General features: G+C 44.2%; 1 long non-coding RNA gene across 3 annotated transcripts; it reads right to left on the bottom strand.

The window, feature by feature from the left end:
• Window positions 1-12,211: 12,211 nt before the first annotated feature.
• On the bottom strand, window positions 12,212-17,158 carry LOC123411260. 3 transcript variants are annotated; one of them, XR_006613220.1, is made up of 6 exons: window positions 16,393-17,158; window positions 15,985-16,320; window positions 14,691-15,013; window positions 13,764-13,999; window positions 13,216-13,246; window positions 12,212-12,406 (listed from the first exon to the last, which is right to left on the bottom strand). It is a non-coding gene; the product is annotated as an uncharacterized LOC123411260 (long non-coding RNA). The 3 variants fall into 3 exon arrangements; XR_006613218.1 differs by lacking the exon at window positions 13,216-13,246 and having other exon boundaries at window positions 13,764-14,002; XR_006613219.1 differs by lacking the exon at window positions 13,216-13,246.
• Between the last annotated feature and the right edge of the window lie 808 nt (window positions 17,159-17,966).

The following is a 17,966-nucleotide window of genomic DNA, read 5'->3' as shown; positions in this document are numbered from 1 at the left end:
AGCGGGGTCATATTTCAGGGCCCAGCATGTGGTAGTATCTAGTCTTGGATTACATACACGGAACTCAGTTCCTAAGGACGGTTCCAATGAAACAACCCGCCATGTACTCCTACACAGCCTTTCACCGGTACCTTTACCAAATCAAGTTCAACACACGACCTTTGTTCACCGAACACATTCCACATTTCTATTCATCTCCCAGATGACAGACCATACACAACTCTAAGCATAGCATGCATAGCAGGATAAGGCACATCATAGCTCAAGCAACTACCAGGTATGCTAGGTTGCAAGGTTCGGCTATTTACTGTGACAAGGTTAAGTCATGCAAAGGAAGTGGGTCCAACTATCGTGGCAAAAGCAGTTGAAGCATTTGATCCTAATGCAATGAATAGGTGCAGGAGCAAGAATATAGGAGTTATCGGGATGATCAAAAGGGTTGCTTGCCTTGTTGCTCAAAGGAGGAACGATATCCGTCAGACGGATATTCGGTGGAATCCGGGGGTGCGGAGCCTACCGAAATGAACGGCAACATTCAATAACAATCATATGCAATCAAAATGATGCATGAGCAAGGCATGAGAATGCAAGTGATAAGTTATTATAATCAAGATGTTTTAGGTTTAGAGTTGATTTGAATCACATTCGAATAGTAATTCAAACGGGTATTCCCGGATACCGGTTTAATTGATTCGACCTGATGCTCAGATCAACCTAATGTTAACATGCATGAGATGTCATGTTATGGTACTGATTTACATCTAGGGTTGTGTATGATCATTGCATTTATAAAGAAATTTGGATATTTTTGCAAATTCCATTTATAAAGTGATTAAAAGAATTGAATTATTCCTTATTTCACAATTTAGGGTTCTGTAACTTTTTCAAACATAGATGAAAATAGCATAATCAGAATCCTTGAATTTTTCTGATACTTTTTCATATATAAATAATTTTCATTGGAGTTACAGATTAATTTCTATGATTTTTGCAATTTTTAGCAATTTCCTGAATTAGTTTTAAACTGGAAATTCTATTTATTGCATCAGGCTGACGTCAGCAGGTCAGCCGACCTGTGCAGGTCAAACCTGACAGGGGGGGCCCACTGGTCAGCCTCTCTGGCACTAATCCCGCGCTGACCAGCCCCTAATTGGGGTTTGACCAGGCGTGGGGCCCTCTATCAGCGACCCAGAGGAGGGCGATTAGGCCCTAATGGTCGGCCACGTCGACGGCCACCGGAGGGTGGTCGCCGGCGACCAAACCCGCGGCGCAGGGCTCGCCGGAGGCGACCTAGACGGCGCTGCACAGCACCAAATCGCACGCGGATAGCAGCTACAGCAAGCTCGCGAAGCGGCCGATCTGGCACGACCAACTGGGGAGGCTAAGGTCGCCGGAAGAGGTGTCGGCGACGAGCCGGAGCGGCGGCCGAAGCTCGGCCGTCGTCGGGGGCTTCGAATCAGGGGGATCCAAGCTTAGTTCTTAGCTGCTACGGCATCTACACGTCGTCCTGGAGCTTCTGGTGCTCACGGGAGGACGAGCTGGACATCGGAGGGCTACCGGCGACGAGCGGCAGCGGCGGTGCTCGTCGGCCTCCGGTGAAACTAGGGCTAGAGAAGGGGATCCATGGGGAAATCTTAGGGGAAACCACCGCATGCTCACAGGGAGTGCAGAGAAGAGCTCACACGGCTCGGGGAAGGCCTGGGGGCGATGAATCGACGGGAGATGTCCGGCGGCCGGAGGAAGAAGACGACGGCGTTGCGGGCGTTGCAGGGCTCGAGGGGACTTCGGCTTCTGCAGAGACGACCAGGGCGACGAGGCGGATCTAAAGGCGTGCTCGGGGAGGGGTTCCTGTGGCCAGGGCAAAGGCCAGCTCGAGCTCGAGCTCGGCTCTAATGGCGGCAGCAGGGAGAAGGAGGGGATCCGGGCGGAGGAGGAGAACCGAGGCGGGGAATGGATAGGGGAGGCTCTGGGGAGCTTATCCCCGTCGTCGCCAGCGCGAACCGGCGGCCAGGCAGGCACGCAGGTGCGTGGCCGCGCAGGAGGAGGCGGCGGCCACCTCCTGCTGCCTACTGGCGCGGGGAAGGGGACGAGCGGCGAGGTGGGCTGGGCCTGGCGTGGGCGTCAGGTAAGACTTTTCCTTTTTCTTCTGTTTTTGTTTTTCTGTTTTGCTATTTATTGCTTTGCTAATTATTTCAGCTCCAAAACAAAAAGTAAAAACTATTTTAAACCTCCTGAAGTATTTGTTATAATGTCCCCACTCATTTCCAAGACTTTCAACATTTTTGGAAAATTATAGCTTCTGTTTTCAAATTTTTAGATTTGAAACCAGTGGCTTTTGCATTTATTTAAAATGCTTGAAGTGCCAAGGAATTAGTTTTCTCCAATGCTCATTTACTTTCATGATTTATCAGAAAGTTTGAACATTTCTTGAGGCCATTTTGGGTTCATTGATTTTGAACTAGTTTGAAATTTCCTTTAATTGAAATGGTGGCTAGGGTTTTGAGTTTTTCCTTTGCCACTTTGTTTTTTTTGTTAAAACTTCTTAGATGCAAATGCAAAGAAGACATGAGCACAATGCTATCTAGCTTAATGTTTTAGGGATGTGACACCACAGTCGTGGAGCCACTCTACAGACGTGGCCCACTAGTTCATCGTGGATATGGAGGTCGAACTTCATACCTGGTTCTAGCTCACGGGGTCCTTCGCAGGGGAGATGGTGGAGCGTGTTCCCTAGGCCAGTGGCTGCAGTCAGATGGCTGTAGCAACGGGCCCTCATGGGTGGTGACCGAATTCACCCACGTGGCTTCAAGTACCTAGCAGGGGGGGATACGTCTCCGTCGTATCTACTTTTCCGAACTCTTTTGCCCTTGTTTTGGACTCTAATTTGCATGATATGAATGGAACTAACCCGGACTAACGCTGGTTTCAGCAGAATTGCCATGGTGTTGTTTTTGTGCAGAAATAAAAGTTCTCGGAATGTCCTAAAAATTTACGGATATTTTTCTCGAATAAAAGAAAAATACCTGCGCAAAGATCCACCGGAGGAGGTGGACCATTGGGCCACAAGCCCACAGGCCGTGGCCACTCCCCTGGTCGCGCAGTGAGGGCTTGTGGGGCCCACGTGGCTCCACCGCCCCAAACTCAGCTCTATATCTTCCGTCTCGCCCGAAAAAAAATCAAAGAGAAGGTTCCATCGCGTTTTATGATACGGAGGCGCCGCCACCTCGTGTTCTTCATCTGGAGGGCAGATCTGGAGTCCGTTCCGGGATCCGGAGAGGGGAAATCGTCGCCATCGTAATCATCAACCTTCCTCCATCGATAATTCCATTATGATCTTCATCGTTCGTGAGTAATCTCATCGTAGGCTTGCTCGACAGTGATGAGTTGGATGAGATCTATCATGTAATCGAGTTAGTTTTGACGGGGCTTGATCCCAAGTATCCACTATGTTCTAGATTGATGTTGCTACTACTTTTCCATGCTTAATGTTTGTCACTAGGGCCCGAGTGCCATGATTTCAGATCTGAACCTATTATGTTGTCGCCAATATATGTGTGTTTTAGATCCTATCTTGCAAGTTGTAGTCACCTACTATGTGTTACGACCCGGCAACCCCGGAGTGACAATAGCCGGAACCACTCCCGGAGATGACCATAGTATGAGGAGTTCATGCATTCACCGCGTGTTAATGCGTTGGTCCAGTTCTTTATTAAAAGGAGAACCTTAATATCCTGTAGTTTCCATTAGGACCCCGTTGCCACGGGAGGGATGGACAATAGATGTCATGTAAGTTCTTTTCCCTAAGCACTTATGACTACATACGGAATACATGCCTACATTAGATTGACGAACGAGGGCTAGTTACATATCTCTCCGTGTTATAGCTGTTACATGATGAATCACATCCGGCATACTCATCCATCACCGATCCACTGCCTACGAGTCTTTTACTATCGGTCCTTGCTACGTTACTTTGTCTAGGCTTGTCCCTTGCTACAAAAGTGGTTGGGCCACTTTGTTACTACTGTTGCTACTGTTGTTACTCTGCTGCTGCTGCTACTACTGTTCGTTGCTACTTTGTTGCTCCTTGTTGCAAGATCCTTTTTCGTCACCGTTGGCGGGGAAGAATAGTTCCCCGTCCACGTGCAACTTACTGGCACCATTGATACAACAGTTAGGAATAGTGTGCTATCATACTACTTTGCTACTGATACTTTGCTTGCAGACACTAATCTTTCAGGTGTGGTTCAATCTGACAAACTCAGCTGCTGATACTTGAGAATATTCTTTCGTACCCCTTGAGGCAAATCAACAAATTTGGGTCGAATACTCTACCTTCGAAAACTGTTGCCATCCCCTACACTTTTGGGTTATCAAGACCTTTTTCTTGCGCCGTTGTCGGGGAGGCACAACTATATTCTCTGAGTCACTTGGGGTTTTCGTCTGCTGATCACTATGAGGAATCAGAAAGATCCAAGAACTAAAATCTTGTCTTCCACTACGAGGAGAGGTAAGGAATTGCCATCTAGCTTTGCACTTGATTCACCTTTAGTTTTGAGTAAGTTTGCGACATCACCTCCTGCTAGAAATCTTGATATGTCGCCTGTGCTTGATGATGCTACTTCTGTTGCCCATGATGCTTATGATGATGCCATGCTTGATCCTATGCCTGATGATGCTATGCTTGATACTATGCCTAATCATGCCATGCTTGATACTATGCCTGATGATGCTATGCGTGATACTGCTTTGTCACTTGGTGCATTCCTTGATGCACATATTGCTAGAGTTGCTGCTAGACGTGATGATACTTCTGAAACTGCTGATACTATTGAAGTAGAACCTGCTACTATGTCTGAATTGCCTGTTATGCCTGATACACGCTATGTTATGGAGGGAGAGATAGCTGAGGATTTTCTTGTGTGTAAGGATAGCTATGGTGTTGAGAAACTTCTGCGCAAGTGGAAAGAAAAATTTGTGAACGCTAGAATGAAATATGACCCGAAGTTTGTTACTTCGCCTATTTTTGTGACCGATAAGGATTATGAATTCTTTGTCGACCCTGAGTTAATCACTCTAGTCGAATCTGATCCTTTTCACGGTTATGAGTCTGAAACGGTTGTAGCCCATCTTAATAAACTGCACGATATAGCCTCCCTATTCACTAGTGAGGAAATGATCCGCCACTACTATATGCTCAAGCTGTTTCCTTTCTTGCTAAAGGATGATGCTAAGACCTGGTTCACTTTTCTTGCTCCTGGTTGTGTGCGTAGTCCCCAGGATATGGTCTACTACTTCTCTGGAAAAAATTCCCTGCCCATGAGAAGCAAGCTGCCTTGCTGGAAATATACAACTTTGCTCAAGCTGAGGAAGAGAGACTCCCACAAGCTTGGGAGAGGCTTATCCAGCTACTGAATGCTTTGCCTGATCACCCTCTTGAGAAGAATGAAATACTTGATATCTTCTATAATGGACTTACCGATGCTTCTAAAGACCACCTAGATAATTGTGCCGGTAGTGTTTTTAGGGAACGAATCGTAGAACAAGCTGAGATTCTATTGAATAACATCTTGTGCAATGAGAATGCTTGGACTATTCCCGAACCCCCTCCTAAGCCAACTCCGAATAAAAGAGGTATTATATTCCTCAGTCCTGAAGATATGCCAGAAGCAAAGAAACCTATGCGAGAGAAAGGTATTAAATCTGAAGATGTCAAAAACCTATCGAAGAGATCCATGGTCTCGATAACCCGATACAGGTAGTGGAAGTAAATTCTCTACGTAGGTTTGATGAGAGTGATATTCCTTTTGATAAACCTGCTAGCTTATGCATGGATGAATTTGACAACTTCGTTGCCAAACAACAAAGTTTCAATGATTATGTTAGCAGACAATTGGAAAAGAATGCTCGTATGCTTAGTCATTTAAGTGCTTGTGTGGACAGAAACGTCAATGATCTTAAACTTCTGAGTAAACATGCCTCTATGGTTACTACTTAGGTAGAACAAGTACTTAAAGCTCAGAATGACTTGCTCAATGAGTTGAATGACAATTCCGTCAGAGTCATTACTAGAGGCGGTAGAATGAGCCAGGAACCTCTGTATCCGGAGGGTCATCCGAAGAGAGTTGAACAAGATTCTCAAGGAGTTAGCACTGATGCACCCAGTCATCCTAGAAAGAAGAAGAAAGATGATAGGAACCTGCACGCTAGCAACCCTGTTGCTGCTACACCTGGGAGTCCAAACGATGCCTCTATCTCTGATGCTAAAACACAATCTGGTGATGAACATGAGGCTAATGATAATATCAATAGTGATGTTCATGAACATGCTCAACCTAGCAATGATAAGGATGTGGAGATTGAAACTGTTGATCTTGATAACCCACAACCTAAGAATCAGAGAGACAATAAGAATGACTTCACTGCTAGGAAGCATGGTAAAGAAAGGGAACCATGGGTTCAGAAACCTATGCCCTTTCCTCCCAAACTATCCAAGAAAAAGGATGATGAAGATTTTGAGCGCTTCGTTGAAATGATCATACCTATCTTTCTGCAGATGCGTTTGACAGATATGCTCAAGATGTATCCTTATGCTAAGTACATGAAAGATATTGTGACTAATAAGAGGAGGATACCTGAGGTTGAGATTTCCACCATGCTCGCTAATTATACCTTCAAGGGTGGAACTACTAAGAAACTAGGTGATCCCGGTGTGCCCACTATACCTTGCTCCATTAAAGGTAACTACGTGAGAACTGCTTTATGCAACCTTGGAGCGTTTGTTAGTGTTATGCCTCTCTCTCTTTATCGTAGACTTGAACTAGATAAGTTGACACCCACTGAAATCTCTCTGCAAATGGACGACAAATCAACTTCTTTCCCTATTGGCGTTTGCGAGGATGTGCCTGTTGTGGTTACCTATGTCAATATCTTAACAGACTTTGTTATTCTAGATATTCCCGAGGAAGATGACATGGCAGTCATCCTCGGAAGACCCTTTTTAAACACGGCAGGGGCTGTTATAGATTGCAACAAAGGCAATGTCACTTTCCATGTCAATGGTAATGAGCATACGGTGCACTTTCCGAAGAAACAATATTGAGTACATTGCATCAATGCTATCGAAAAAACTTCATCGATTCTTATTGGGAGCTTTGAATGCCCTATTCCTCGTGTCAAGATGAAGTATGATTTGCTTGTTGGGGAGATACACATCCCATTGAGGTGACCTAGTGAGTATTCGAAAATTCTCCATTCTCTTTCGCGATTCGAGAAAGTTTTGTCGAGGGGATTTGATCAACCTCATATACGGATTTCTTTCGATGACCATGAGATGGATGAATCAAGGAGTCACAAACCTCTGTTCCAAGCTTTCACTTTAGGTTGCTTAGAAGAAAAATGATAGATTTAGTTTAGTTTTCCCTGTTTTCTATTTTTGCGTCCGGAAGAAAAGTACTCCGAAAATAAAAGTTCTCCGAACGCCGTGAAAATCACGTATGATTTTTTCCGGAATTTTTGAAAAATTCTCGGACAAAGAGTTTGTCTGGGGGCCACACCAGTGGGCCACAAGCCCTAGGGGCGCGGGAACCCCCCTGGCCATGCCACCCAGGCTTGTGGGGCCCACAAGCACTGCCTCCACTCATTCTTGCTCTTATCTCCTTCTCCTACCTCCAGAAAAAGTCGTTTCGCAGCTCAAACCCGTGTTCTTGCTTCTCTTGCTGGGATTTTCGATCTCTTTGCTCAAATCACCGTTCTCCGAACTGTTTTGGGGAAATTACTCCTTGGTAAGTGACAGCTCCATTGGTCCAATTAGTTTTTGCTCTAGTGCCTTATACTCCGCGTATTTTTGCTGCCTTGGTGACCCTGTTCTTGAGCTTTGCATGCTAATTTTAGCTGGTCCCAAGTAGTTTTGATGCATAATATGGCCTCTAGGCACTTGTGGGAGTAGTTGCTACGATTTTAGTTGAGCCTTGTTCACTTTTCCTTAGAATCACTAGAAATTTCAGAAATATTCAGAGATTGAAAAGGGAAAAGATGAGGAGGTTCTTAAGAGGCTCGTCAAGCCGTGACCCCAAGGATGATGGTAGTGAGAAGAAGCCCAAGTATTTGGTCCCTCAAGTCGCAGAAGTTCGAGCGTGCGAGTGGCCAAGCGACGTGTTCTTACGCGCCGCTGGAATTTGTGAGGACTTTTATCACTTGGTGGAGAACGCAGGCCTTACCACCTTCGTTGAAGATAAGTGTCCGCAAAATCTCCTCCTCACTAATATCTTCGTACAAAGTTTTAACTTCTATCCGAGGAAGAATGCTCCTATGGTTGAGTTCAAACTTTACGATATCCCCCAGCGCATGTCACTCCAGGATTTTTGCAATGTTTGCAAATTTCCTTATGTTGGGGATATTCATGAACCTCGTCCACGGGACTTGGAAGCTTTCATCGGTACTATTGCTGTAGGAGAGGAGAGAGGAGTGTCTTGCGCTAGAGCTGCTAGCATTCATTTTCCCGTGCTTCGATACTTCTCATTATTTGTGGGAAAATGTTTGATTGGCCGTGGGAAAGCTGGGTCACTTAGTTCCCCAGATCCTGCGGTCTTGCGCGAAGCCCTTTATAACGATAAAACTTATAGCTTGGGCGCTATAGTAGCTCATCGGTTGAACCTAAACCGTTCTAAAGGTGTTGTCTATGGAGGTATCTATGCTACCCATCTTGCCAGACACTTTGAGATACCTATTAGACTGGAAGAGGAAGAAGAGGTTCTTCTTCCCGAGAGATATCTAGATTACGATAGCATGGTTCGCCATGACTTTCTTGATAGAGATATAAGTAGAAGGATGATTTATAACCTGGTATTTAGTCAGGGTACTCGTGAGACTATTACTTTGCCTGCTCCTTCTTTGTTCAATCTTCATGCAGGCAGGTACATTATTATGCCTTCGGACATCTACGCATATTGGGGCTTAGCCCAACCGCAGGTGCCCGTGCCCGAGCCACCAGTCGAGTAGCAGACGCCGGTTTATCAGTGGGAGCCAGAGAAGCTCACACAGCAGTGGCATCCTCAGTCCATTCGAGAGTACCCAGGAGCTGGTTATTTCCCCCCTTGGGAGTAGACCAACTTAGGCCAAAAGCCTAAGCTTGGGGGAGTACGTGTTCTCACCGACTTCACATTCTTGCTTATGCTTTCACTTTGTTAGTCGGTGTTCACACTTTGCCACTGTATCATCCATGCTAGTTTATTTTCTTTTTCTCATTTTCTTTTCGTGTGTCTGTCTAGTTTGAGAAAAACCCAAAAAGATTTTCTTTTCTTCTTTTGCTTGTTGGGAGCTTTCCCGTGTAGATAGTTTTCTTTTTCTTTGGGTCAAGGTAGAAGTTATTGGTTACAATGTTTAGTGGCTCTTGCATGCATACCTGTTTAGCTTTCAAAGAGCCATATTACATTGTCTTCTCCTTTGTATTTTCCTGCAGATTCCTGCTTTAGTCCAATGCACAAGCACTCTTATTATTGTTCACATCATTCGGTCGTGCAAGTTAAAGGCAATAATGACGATATATGATGAAGTGACTGAGCCTAGAAAAGCTGGTATGAACTCGATCTATATTGTTTTTGTAAATATGACTAGCTCACTGTTCCTAGTTCAGCTTTGTTGTGAGGGAAACATGTTTGCAATGACAACTTAGAGATTATAGTTGCTTATGCCATGCTTACTTAGCTAGGAGCTTATAATGGTTTGTCTTGGATGCCCACATGAATGTTGAGATGACTATGATGTAGTATGATAGGATGGTATCCTCCTTTGAATGATTCAAGTGGCTTGGCTTGGCGCATGTTTATGCATGTAGTTGAAACAAAATCAACATAGCCTCTATGATGTTCATGTTCATGGTGATTTATGTCCTACTCATGCTTGCACTCAATGCTAGTTAATCTCAATGCATTTTGATGACTGTTGTCGCTCTCTAGTTGGTCGCTTCCCAGTCTTTTGCTAGCCTTCACTTGTAATAAGCGGGAATACTGCTTGTGCATCCACTTCCATAAACCCAAAGTTGTTCCATATGTGTCCACCATACCTACCTATGTGCGGTATCTACCTGCCGTTCCAAGTAAATTTGCATGTGCCACTCTCTAAACCCTCAAGAAATAATATGCTTTGCATCCCAAACCACTCATGTGGTGACAGGGGGCTATTGGTATCTTCCATGCTAGGCGTGTTATCTTCGATATGTGTTTATTCACCATTCACGAGAAAGGGGCCGGTAATTGGAATTCCCATGCTCAAATCGAAAAGATAATTGCAAACAGAACTCCCCCAGGATTGATGTTGGTATGGACGGTACCCGAGGATTCGGCTAGCTGTGGAGTGTGATTGATTGGTGGTGGGGGAGTCAAAACTTTACTTTTCTGTTTGGGAACCGCCTATAGCATGTGTAGCGTGGAAGATGTTGAGAACTCTTAGTCATTGCATTGACAATGAAAGCATGCCACCCAAATTTATTATCTCTATTTTCAAAGCTTGAGCTGTGGCACCTCTGCAAATTAATGCTTCCCTCTGCGAAGGGCCTGTCTATTTATGTTCCTGTTGAGTCATCCTCCTCTTATGAAAGCACCAATTAGAGAGCACCTCTGTTATTGCTTTGCTTTTAACTGTGTTGAGTATGACTCTGACTGGATCTTCATTGCCTTGAATTACAATGTTTAGTCACCCCTTGGTCTTTGAAGGTGCTCTGCGTTTATATTTTGCGGTCTCAGAAAGAGCTAGCGAGATACCATATATTCGTACTGGTTCATGTTGCTTTGATCGAAGTGTTGACGTTTGAGACTTATTATTATTTGCTCGCTAGTTGATTATTGATATGAGTTTACCGTGAGACCTAGATGTCATTTACTTATGTGGTTTGCTTGTGATCTTGCTAAAACTCTGGATATGAGTTAGACATAGTTACAACAACAAGATCAAACAAAGTTCGTCAAAGTTTTTCTTTTGTCTCTTTTAGTTTGTCAACTGAATTGCTTGAGGACAACCAAGCCTTTAAGCTTGGGGGAGTTGATACGTCTCCGTCGTATCTACTTTTCCGAACTCTTTTGCCCTTGTTTTGGACTCTAATTTGCATGATTTCAATGGAACTAACCCGAACTAACGCTGTTTTCAGCAGAATTGCCATGGTGTTGTTTTTGTGCAGAAATAAAAGTTCTCGGAATGTCCTGAAAATTTACGGAGATTTTTTTCTGGAATAAAAGAAAAATACCTGCGCAAAGATCCACCGGAGGAGGTGGACCAGTGGGCCACAAGCCCACACGCCACAGCCACGCCCTGGCCCCGTCGTGAGGGCTTGTGGGGCCCACGTGGCTCCACCGCTCCCAAACTCAGCTCTATATCTTCCGTCTCGCCCGGAAAAAAATCAGAGAGAAGGTTTCATCGCATTTTACGATACGGAGGCACCGCCACCTTGTGTTCTTTATCTGGAGGGTAGATCTGGAGTCCGTTCCGGGCTCCGGAGAGGGCAAATCGTTGCCATCGTGATCATCAACCTTCCTCCATCGATAATTCCATGATGCTCTTCACCGTTCGTGAGTAATCTCATCGTACGCTTGCTGGACGCACTACAAGGAATATGCAAATACACGACGCTATATTTTCGTCGCTACATCGTCACGGTTTTTAGTTTACGACGATCTCACGACAAAAAACCAAGCGTCGAAAACGGAGCGTCACAAATGAACAGCACCGACGTTTTGATCGAAATCGTCGTAACTTCTACGACGATTCCTGGATCGTCATAACCTTTACGACGATCCTAAATCATCGTTGACAATATAACCCAGTCCTACGTGGCAGTCCCACATGGCAAAGTTACGATGAAATCAAAACATCATAGTTGAAATCAGCCCAACCCATTTCAATTGATCACATGGGCTGGTTTTATTTTTTTTAGGCTTTTTCTTATTGGGCTTCTTTTTGGGCCTTACCCTATTTACAGCCACTTTAGTATTTTTTTCAAATTTTTTTGTATCATTATAATTTGGGCCCTGGCCTTTTAGTGCCCAAATACATTTCGTCCAGTTTTAGTTTTGGGATTTTGAATTTTAGTTTTGTGTGTAGGTCCCACTTGTCATGTTCTTCTCATAATTTGTCCCATATGTCAAGAAGTTTTGGTCAGGTTTTCATTTCAGACATTCTCAAATCGCATACGATACGAATATTTCAAATAGAGTAGAAAGGACATGTGAAATTCATCAAATTAACACGAAGGTAGTATATTACAATTTTTCCAGTCTATTACAAAGCAGATATGTCTATTATTACAATATATAATATGCAATATTACAATATATAATATGCATTCTTGGATAAGTAGAGCTTCACACAATTGGCTTCAAGGCTTCGCACTTCAACTTTCTTAGGCCTGGAGGTCCTGTAGAAGAAACAACCATATTTGTAAGAGCTACAAGATACAGATCAAGAATAGAAACAAGGCACAAAGACAAGCAATCCTTGGCGGAAACCTTGAGGCGACAAATGTTTCTGAACTCAAATGAGAGAAGTTTGAGTCTAGCCAATTAAACCAACTACCACTGATGTAACCTATAAAGATGGACTGAACAATAACAATACAAAAAATGACAGCTGAATTATGAAGAGTCCTAAAATTGACCCCTTTTGGCCTTAATTAATTGTGTGAAGCTGAAATGATTAATCTAAAGTAAGATATACCGGTATGTAGGCAAGAAATGTAGTTGAATGACCCATATTTGAATAACTCAAAAAAGAAGGCAGCATCAAATACTATAGTAATTATTATTGGACATGATATAGTAAGGTACTCTCACTGGGTAAGGTACTCTGCAGTACACGTACGTCGTACCAAAGTATGCGTCGAGACAGTAAGCAGACACTATTAGATAGTCTTGTACGCACATTTTTCCACATGTATTTATAATAATTATTTTTTAGTAATATATGTTGCCAATGCTATGTATCACTAATTCAGTCCAGCTAAACCGACAAATGCTACGGGCAGAAGTCCCATCAGCATGACAAATACCCCCCTAAGTCTGAACAACTAGTCCTCGCTTGCGACTACCCAGATGATACAATAAAACCCATGCGATTTAGTATGATAACAAAGTGCTGGTTTGGCCGCCAACTCAAAACAGCAATTAATTTGTACACTCTGTGACACGCAAGTGAAAGGCCACTAACAGATGCTCTATCTAACAGTACCTCGGTGATGACACACTCTGGAGCCAAGTTCCTGAAATGCACAAACAATAGTGTATGGAAATCTGAGTTCAAATGCTACAGGAGTAACCAGTTTTTTCAATGTGTAAATCATGTGTTGAACAAAGCAGAATAATCATAAACAAACAGAACTACTTCAGATCCCATTGCAATGTCTAACAAGTAGATTAGAAGTATCTCTGCTACTGTACTAACCTCAAATGAGAGGCCAACCTATTGCTTTAAGTTAAGCCAAATGTGAGCTAGTAGTGAGTGCCAAGTGCCATCCAGATTGGAAACTACTGTAATGACATTCATCTACAATGGAAACTGATACATTTTGGCATCAAGATTTCTTCTTGCCAAAATATGACAACAAGCACTGCCAAGACATGATCCCCACATTTTTCACTCGCAGCAAAAGTGCAAAGCATGATATCACACCAAATAGACAAATCAAGAAATGCCTCCTATCAAGTGCAAAGCATGCTATCACACCAGAAAGATTTGGCAACAAATCACAAGAGAGCGAGCGAGCAGTAAGATCATACCCGTTCCTTCCTATGCATCGCCTCTCCCGCGCGCAACAAGTTGAACTGCGCAAGAGGAAACGAAGAAACGCTCAGGAACGCACTCCAGGCCAGACGAGTTGGGCGCCTCCCTCATCTCCGCCACCGCGGGTCCGGCTCCATTGGAGGGGGCGTAGGAGCGCTCATGGGCCGGTTCTTGGTCGCGGCCGTCCTCGCCCGGTTCTGCTGCTCCTGAACCGGACGGTTCCATCACGAATCTGCTAGCAGCAAGTAACAAAATAACTCAGTTCAGATCATAGCAAGAAACTTAACTCAGTTCAGATCATACTTATCGGAAAACAGTAGCAGATTGGCTATCAGAAGAATTCAGAAGTTCAGTACAGAATACATTACTGAAGCTTAACTCAATTCTTAACAGAGATAATAAAGATGCATCACAAGAAACTGCTTAAGCTTGCATGCCATGATTAAGAAAACATATGCAGCAACAGCTATAAGAACAGAATCCAACAACGAATGACTGAAGTCTGAAAGGATCCTTATTATTTAGAACAAGATTACAACAGCACATAGCATCTGAGAACGAAATGTGGCTTACAGTAACAAGTAGCACGGCAAGCTTTCTCAAGAGATCACAAGCATATAACGGCAAAAAGGGCTAGATTCCAAAAATAAATTTCTAAACGCAGGACAAAATATTGCACAACAAAATCTCTATCAGAAAAATTTCTACATGGAGATGGACTGAGTAATGCTTATAGAGGTAGCAACTACCAAGGAACCCCCAACATTTTTAGCAATAATCAAGAAATCCAGATGTTCAGTTCAGACTTCAGACAATCAAGAAAAATAATTCAAGCAACATAATACAGCAATCCAGATGGCTTGGGGCCGGAGTGCCAGTCAATAATTATTGCATCAGAGATAAGACCAGCCTCGAGCTCTCACCGCAATTCTGCATGTAGAACTGGCAATCCTGTTCTGTTGATAAGTTCACTTCAGATTTCAGACAGTTAATTTGTCTGAAAGAATCTCCCTGTTGTCTGCTCTGTTGTTGTTTGTAGGAGAGGAACCGAACCAATGGAGGGTGACAGACCTGGGTGACGGGGTTGTCTTCGGGCCCTCTGGACTGGAAGCCGGAGAAGAGCCCCCCGAGCCTGCTCCCGATCACCACCACATCCTACCTGTACCTCGCCAGGAGCCCCGCACATCAGAGCCCCCCGAGCCCGCTCCTGATCACCACCACGTCCGCCTCCGGCCTCTCCGCCACCCTGAACGAAACGTAAAGACGACGACGATGATTAACGATGTGTCCTTGCTCTTGCTTGACTTGGTAGGGCGCCATTTGTTCTTGCCATGTACGTAAATCAAAGCTGCTGCTGTCCAGGTAACTTGCGAACTGCTCGTCCACTACGGCCAAAAAATAATACTAATCGTGAACAAGAACATCAGATGCAAATCACTCTTACAGTCCATATTTTTGGTTTTTTACCTCAAGCCAAAAGTGGTGTAATAATCTCATGATTGTTCTAATGTTGTTTTTAACATCATATACTCCTTCATGTCAGTTGGTTATCCTCACAACTAGTGTGATCCATTTTACCCGTGATGTTAGGCAACTACTGTGCTAGATTGTGATGGTGTAATTTTTGGGAAATTTACCATGGTGTTATCTGGCCCAAGGATTTTTGCACAAGGAGAGCAGTTACCGGTTAACCAAAAATGTTTCTACTTGGTACTGTGTCAAATAATGTACTACAGAATAATCAACAGGCTGGATATCTGTAATCTACTTGGTGGCAACAGTAAAACCAAGATTCCCCCGTTGACCAATTTATGCATGGTAGAATACTAACACACCATGTGAAGCGATTCTTGCAGCTTCATGATGCATTGGAATTGCATCAATTGGTGTTTCTAAGCAAATTAACATAAGAAAGAACCAAGAAACGAGCTCCTGGATGTATAAGAAAACAGAGGACAAGCAAAAGCATGTTGCTGTTCAGCAAAGAGCATAAATGCAAGTGAAGAGCAAACATCTTTCAAACACTCGCAAATAAAGTAAGAAGTACAAATCGTATTTTCGTGTGAAACCAGCCTAAAGACTGATTAGCTATTCAGAAAGGGTCATAAGGCAGGACACCCGGGTGCATAATTTATATATTTTTTGATTATAAGTTGCATTTGTGTGAAGACTATTATATGCCGCAACTCTGAATTAGGGAAACCATCCTATGCTTACCATGAATTCAAAGTTTTGCTCCAAATCTGCCCCCCTTGACACACAGATTCAGAGTATTTGAAGAATAACAGAAACAACTGAATGTCCCAAGGCATGGCGTAAGTGCACATAAATCAGTAACAAAGACAATAGGTCTGCCACCAAAGCGGAAATGAACTTTGCATTTGCAGAGTAATCAGCGGGTGACAGGACGGAAATAAATCAAGAAACCATCCTGCAGGTGACAGCGGGTGAGTAATCAGCGGGTGATAGGACGGAAATGAACTTTGCATTTGGAGAGTAATCAGCGGGTGACAGCGGGTGACACGCCAGCATCTTCAGGCTGATGAGCAAATCCTGCAGGAAACCATCGAAGGTTGAAAAATCTGTGGTCGGAAGGACAGATTACGAGGGAAGTGGAGGACGAACGAGCTCGGGTTCACAGAGGGCCGCGAGTCACCGCGACTCCTCGGCGCTGGTGCTGCTCTCCATGGCTCCCTGGACGAGGTTTTGCCGGTGGCTGCGGATGGCGACATGAGGAGGAAGAGGGGGTTCGCTTCGCTTGTTTTGTGTCTTTGGTTCGCGTCGCCTGCCCGACGATGTCGCTCGGCTCGCACACCAGGTCGGGCTTCTCCCCCAACATGGAGAGCGTCACGGAGGTCACCCGATGCCTACCTCCCCTCCCTTCTCCACCGCTGCCGCTGCCGCAGGCCCGCGTCCACCGAGCAGAGAAGAGCAGCGCTTGCATATCAGCTCTTCTCAGTGCGCGATTTGACTCCGCAACCGCCTTTGGGAAGGGACGGAGGGAAGCCGGTGAGAGATTGGCGAGCCCGATCTCTTTTCGCCGGCCGGTGTTAGAACTGGAAGCGATCTGTCGCGTTGAGCTAGGCCTTGACCGCGTTGTCCGCCATGGCGAGGCGCGCGGGGCTCCGATCCGGAGGTCCTGGAGTCCGTCGAGCCGACACGGGGCGCAGAGCACGCGCGCGCGGGGTTGACGCCGGCGGGATTCACGACGGCGGCGGCGGCGGGGTGGACGGGGACGGGAGTGGGGTTGGATCTGGCGACGGCAGTGGTGTTGGATCTTGCGACCAGGGGGGAGAGGGAGAGGGAGAGGTGACGGCGCACATTCTCTGGAGGGTCGGGCGAGGAGAGTTAGCCACGGGCTCCTAGGGTTTAGGTTGGCTTCGGAGTGAGAGACGTTGGATCCATCGAGTGTGGACGGTTCAGATTGGATATACTGGAGTAATCCGTGGGAACGATTATCATTGGTTGGAAATATCTATGATTTAAAATACTAGTTTCCAAGTGCTAAAAATAAATAGATTTTATGAACCAGCTATCAAAAATATTGTGCAAAAAGGCATCATTGAAATTTTCACTCAACTTAGACCACATATACTACTATATTAAAGCTACTAAGCTAGAAGCTTTCACGTGCGTTTGACACTGTGAATAACGACTCACCTCGGCTTGACACATGTATCCCACTTTTTATTTTGGTTCACTTCAGGTTATTCACCGTTTCTTATTTTTCGTGCCTTTTTTTCATCGCCTGATAGATATTTCACTCCTTTTTATGTTTTTATTTATTCATTTATCTTTTGCAAGTTTATTTTCCTTTTCAAACAAATATTAAGGTATTCATAGAATGATCGCACTCTTTAGAATTTTTGTTTACTTTTCAAAAAATGTTTGTGTTTTTAAATTTGGTTCAAAAAATCCAGAACAATATTCAAAAATTGTTACCTTCATTTAAAAATTGTTTGCAAATACAAAAAGTTGAGGATTTCAATTTTTTAATTTTTTTTATTTTTAACTTAAGGGTTTCCACTCATTTGCACCTCCCACCATCCCATATTTACCTCCTCCTAATTTTGAACTTAATGATTTAAGAATTATAGTCTATATGAAAAGGCGTTCGTTATATAAATCATTGCAACCAGCTCGACGTCAAACCCATTGTCATTCCTTCTCTCATGTTAAAATAAGAAACAACATACATG

The sequence above is a fragment of the Hordeum vulgare genome, chromosome 7H (assembly GCF_904849725.1).
Source record: "Hordeum vulgare subsp. vulgare chromosome 7H, MorexV3_pseudomolecules_assembly, whole genome shotgun sequence".
Taxonomy (NCBI): domain Eukaryota; kingdom Viridiplantae; phylum Streptophyta; class Magnoliopsida; order Poales; family Poaceae; genus Hordeum; species Hordeum vulgare.
The sequence above is the reverse complement of the archived record's forward strand: the minus strand, read 5'-3'. Positions and strand labels throughout refer to the sequence as shown.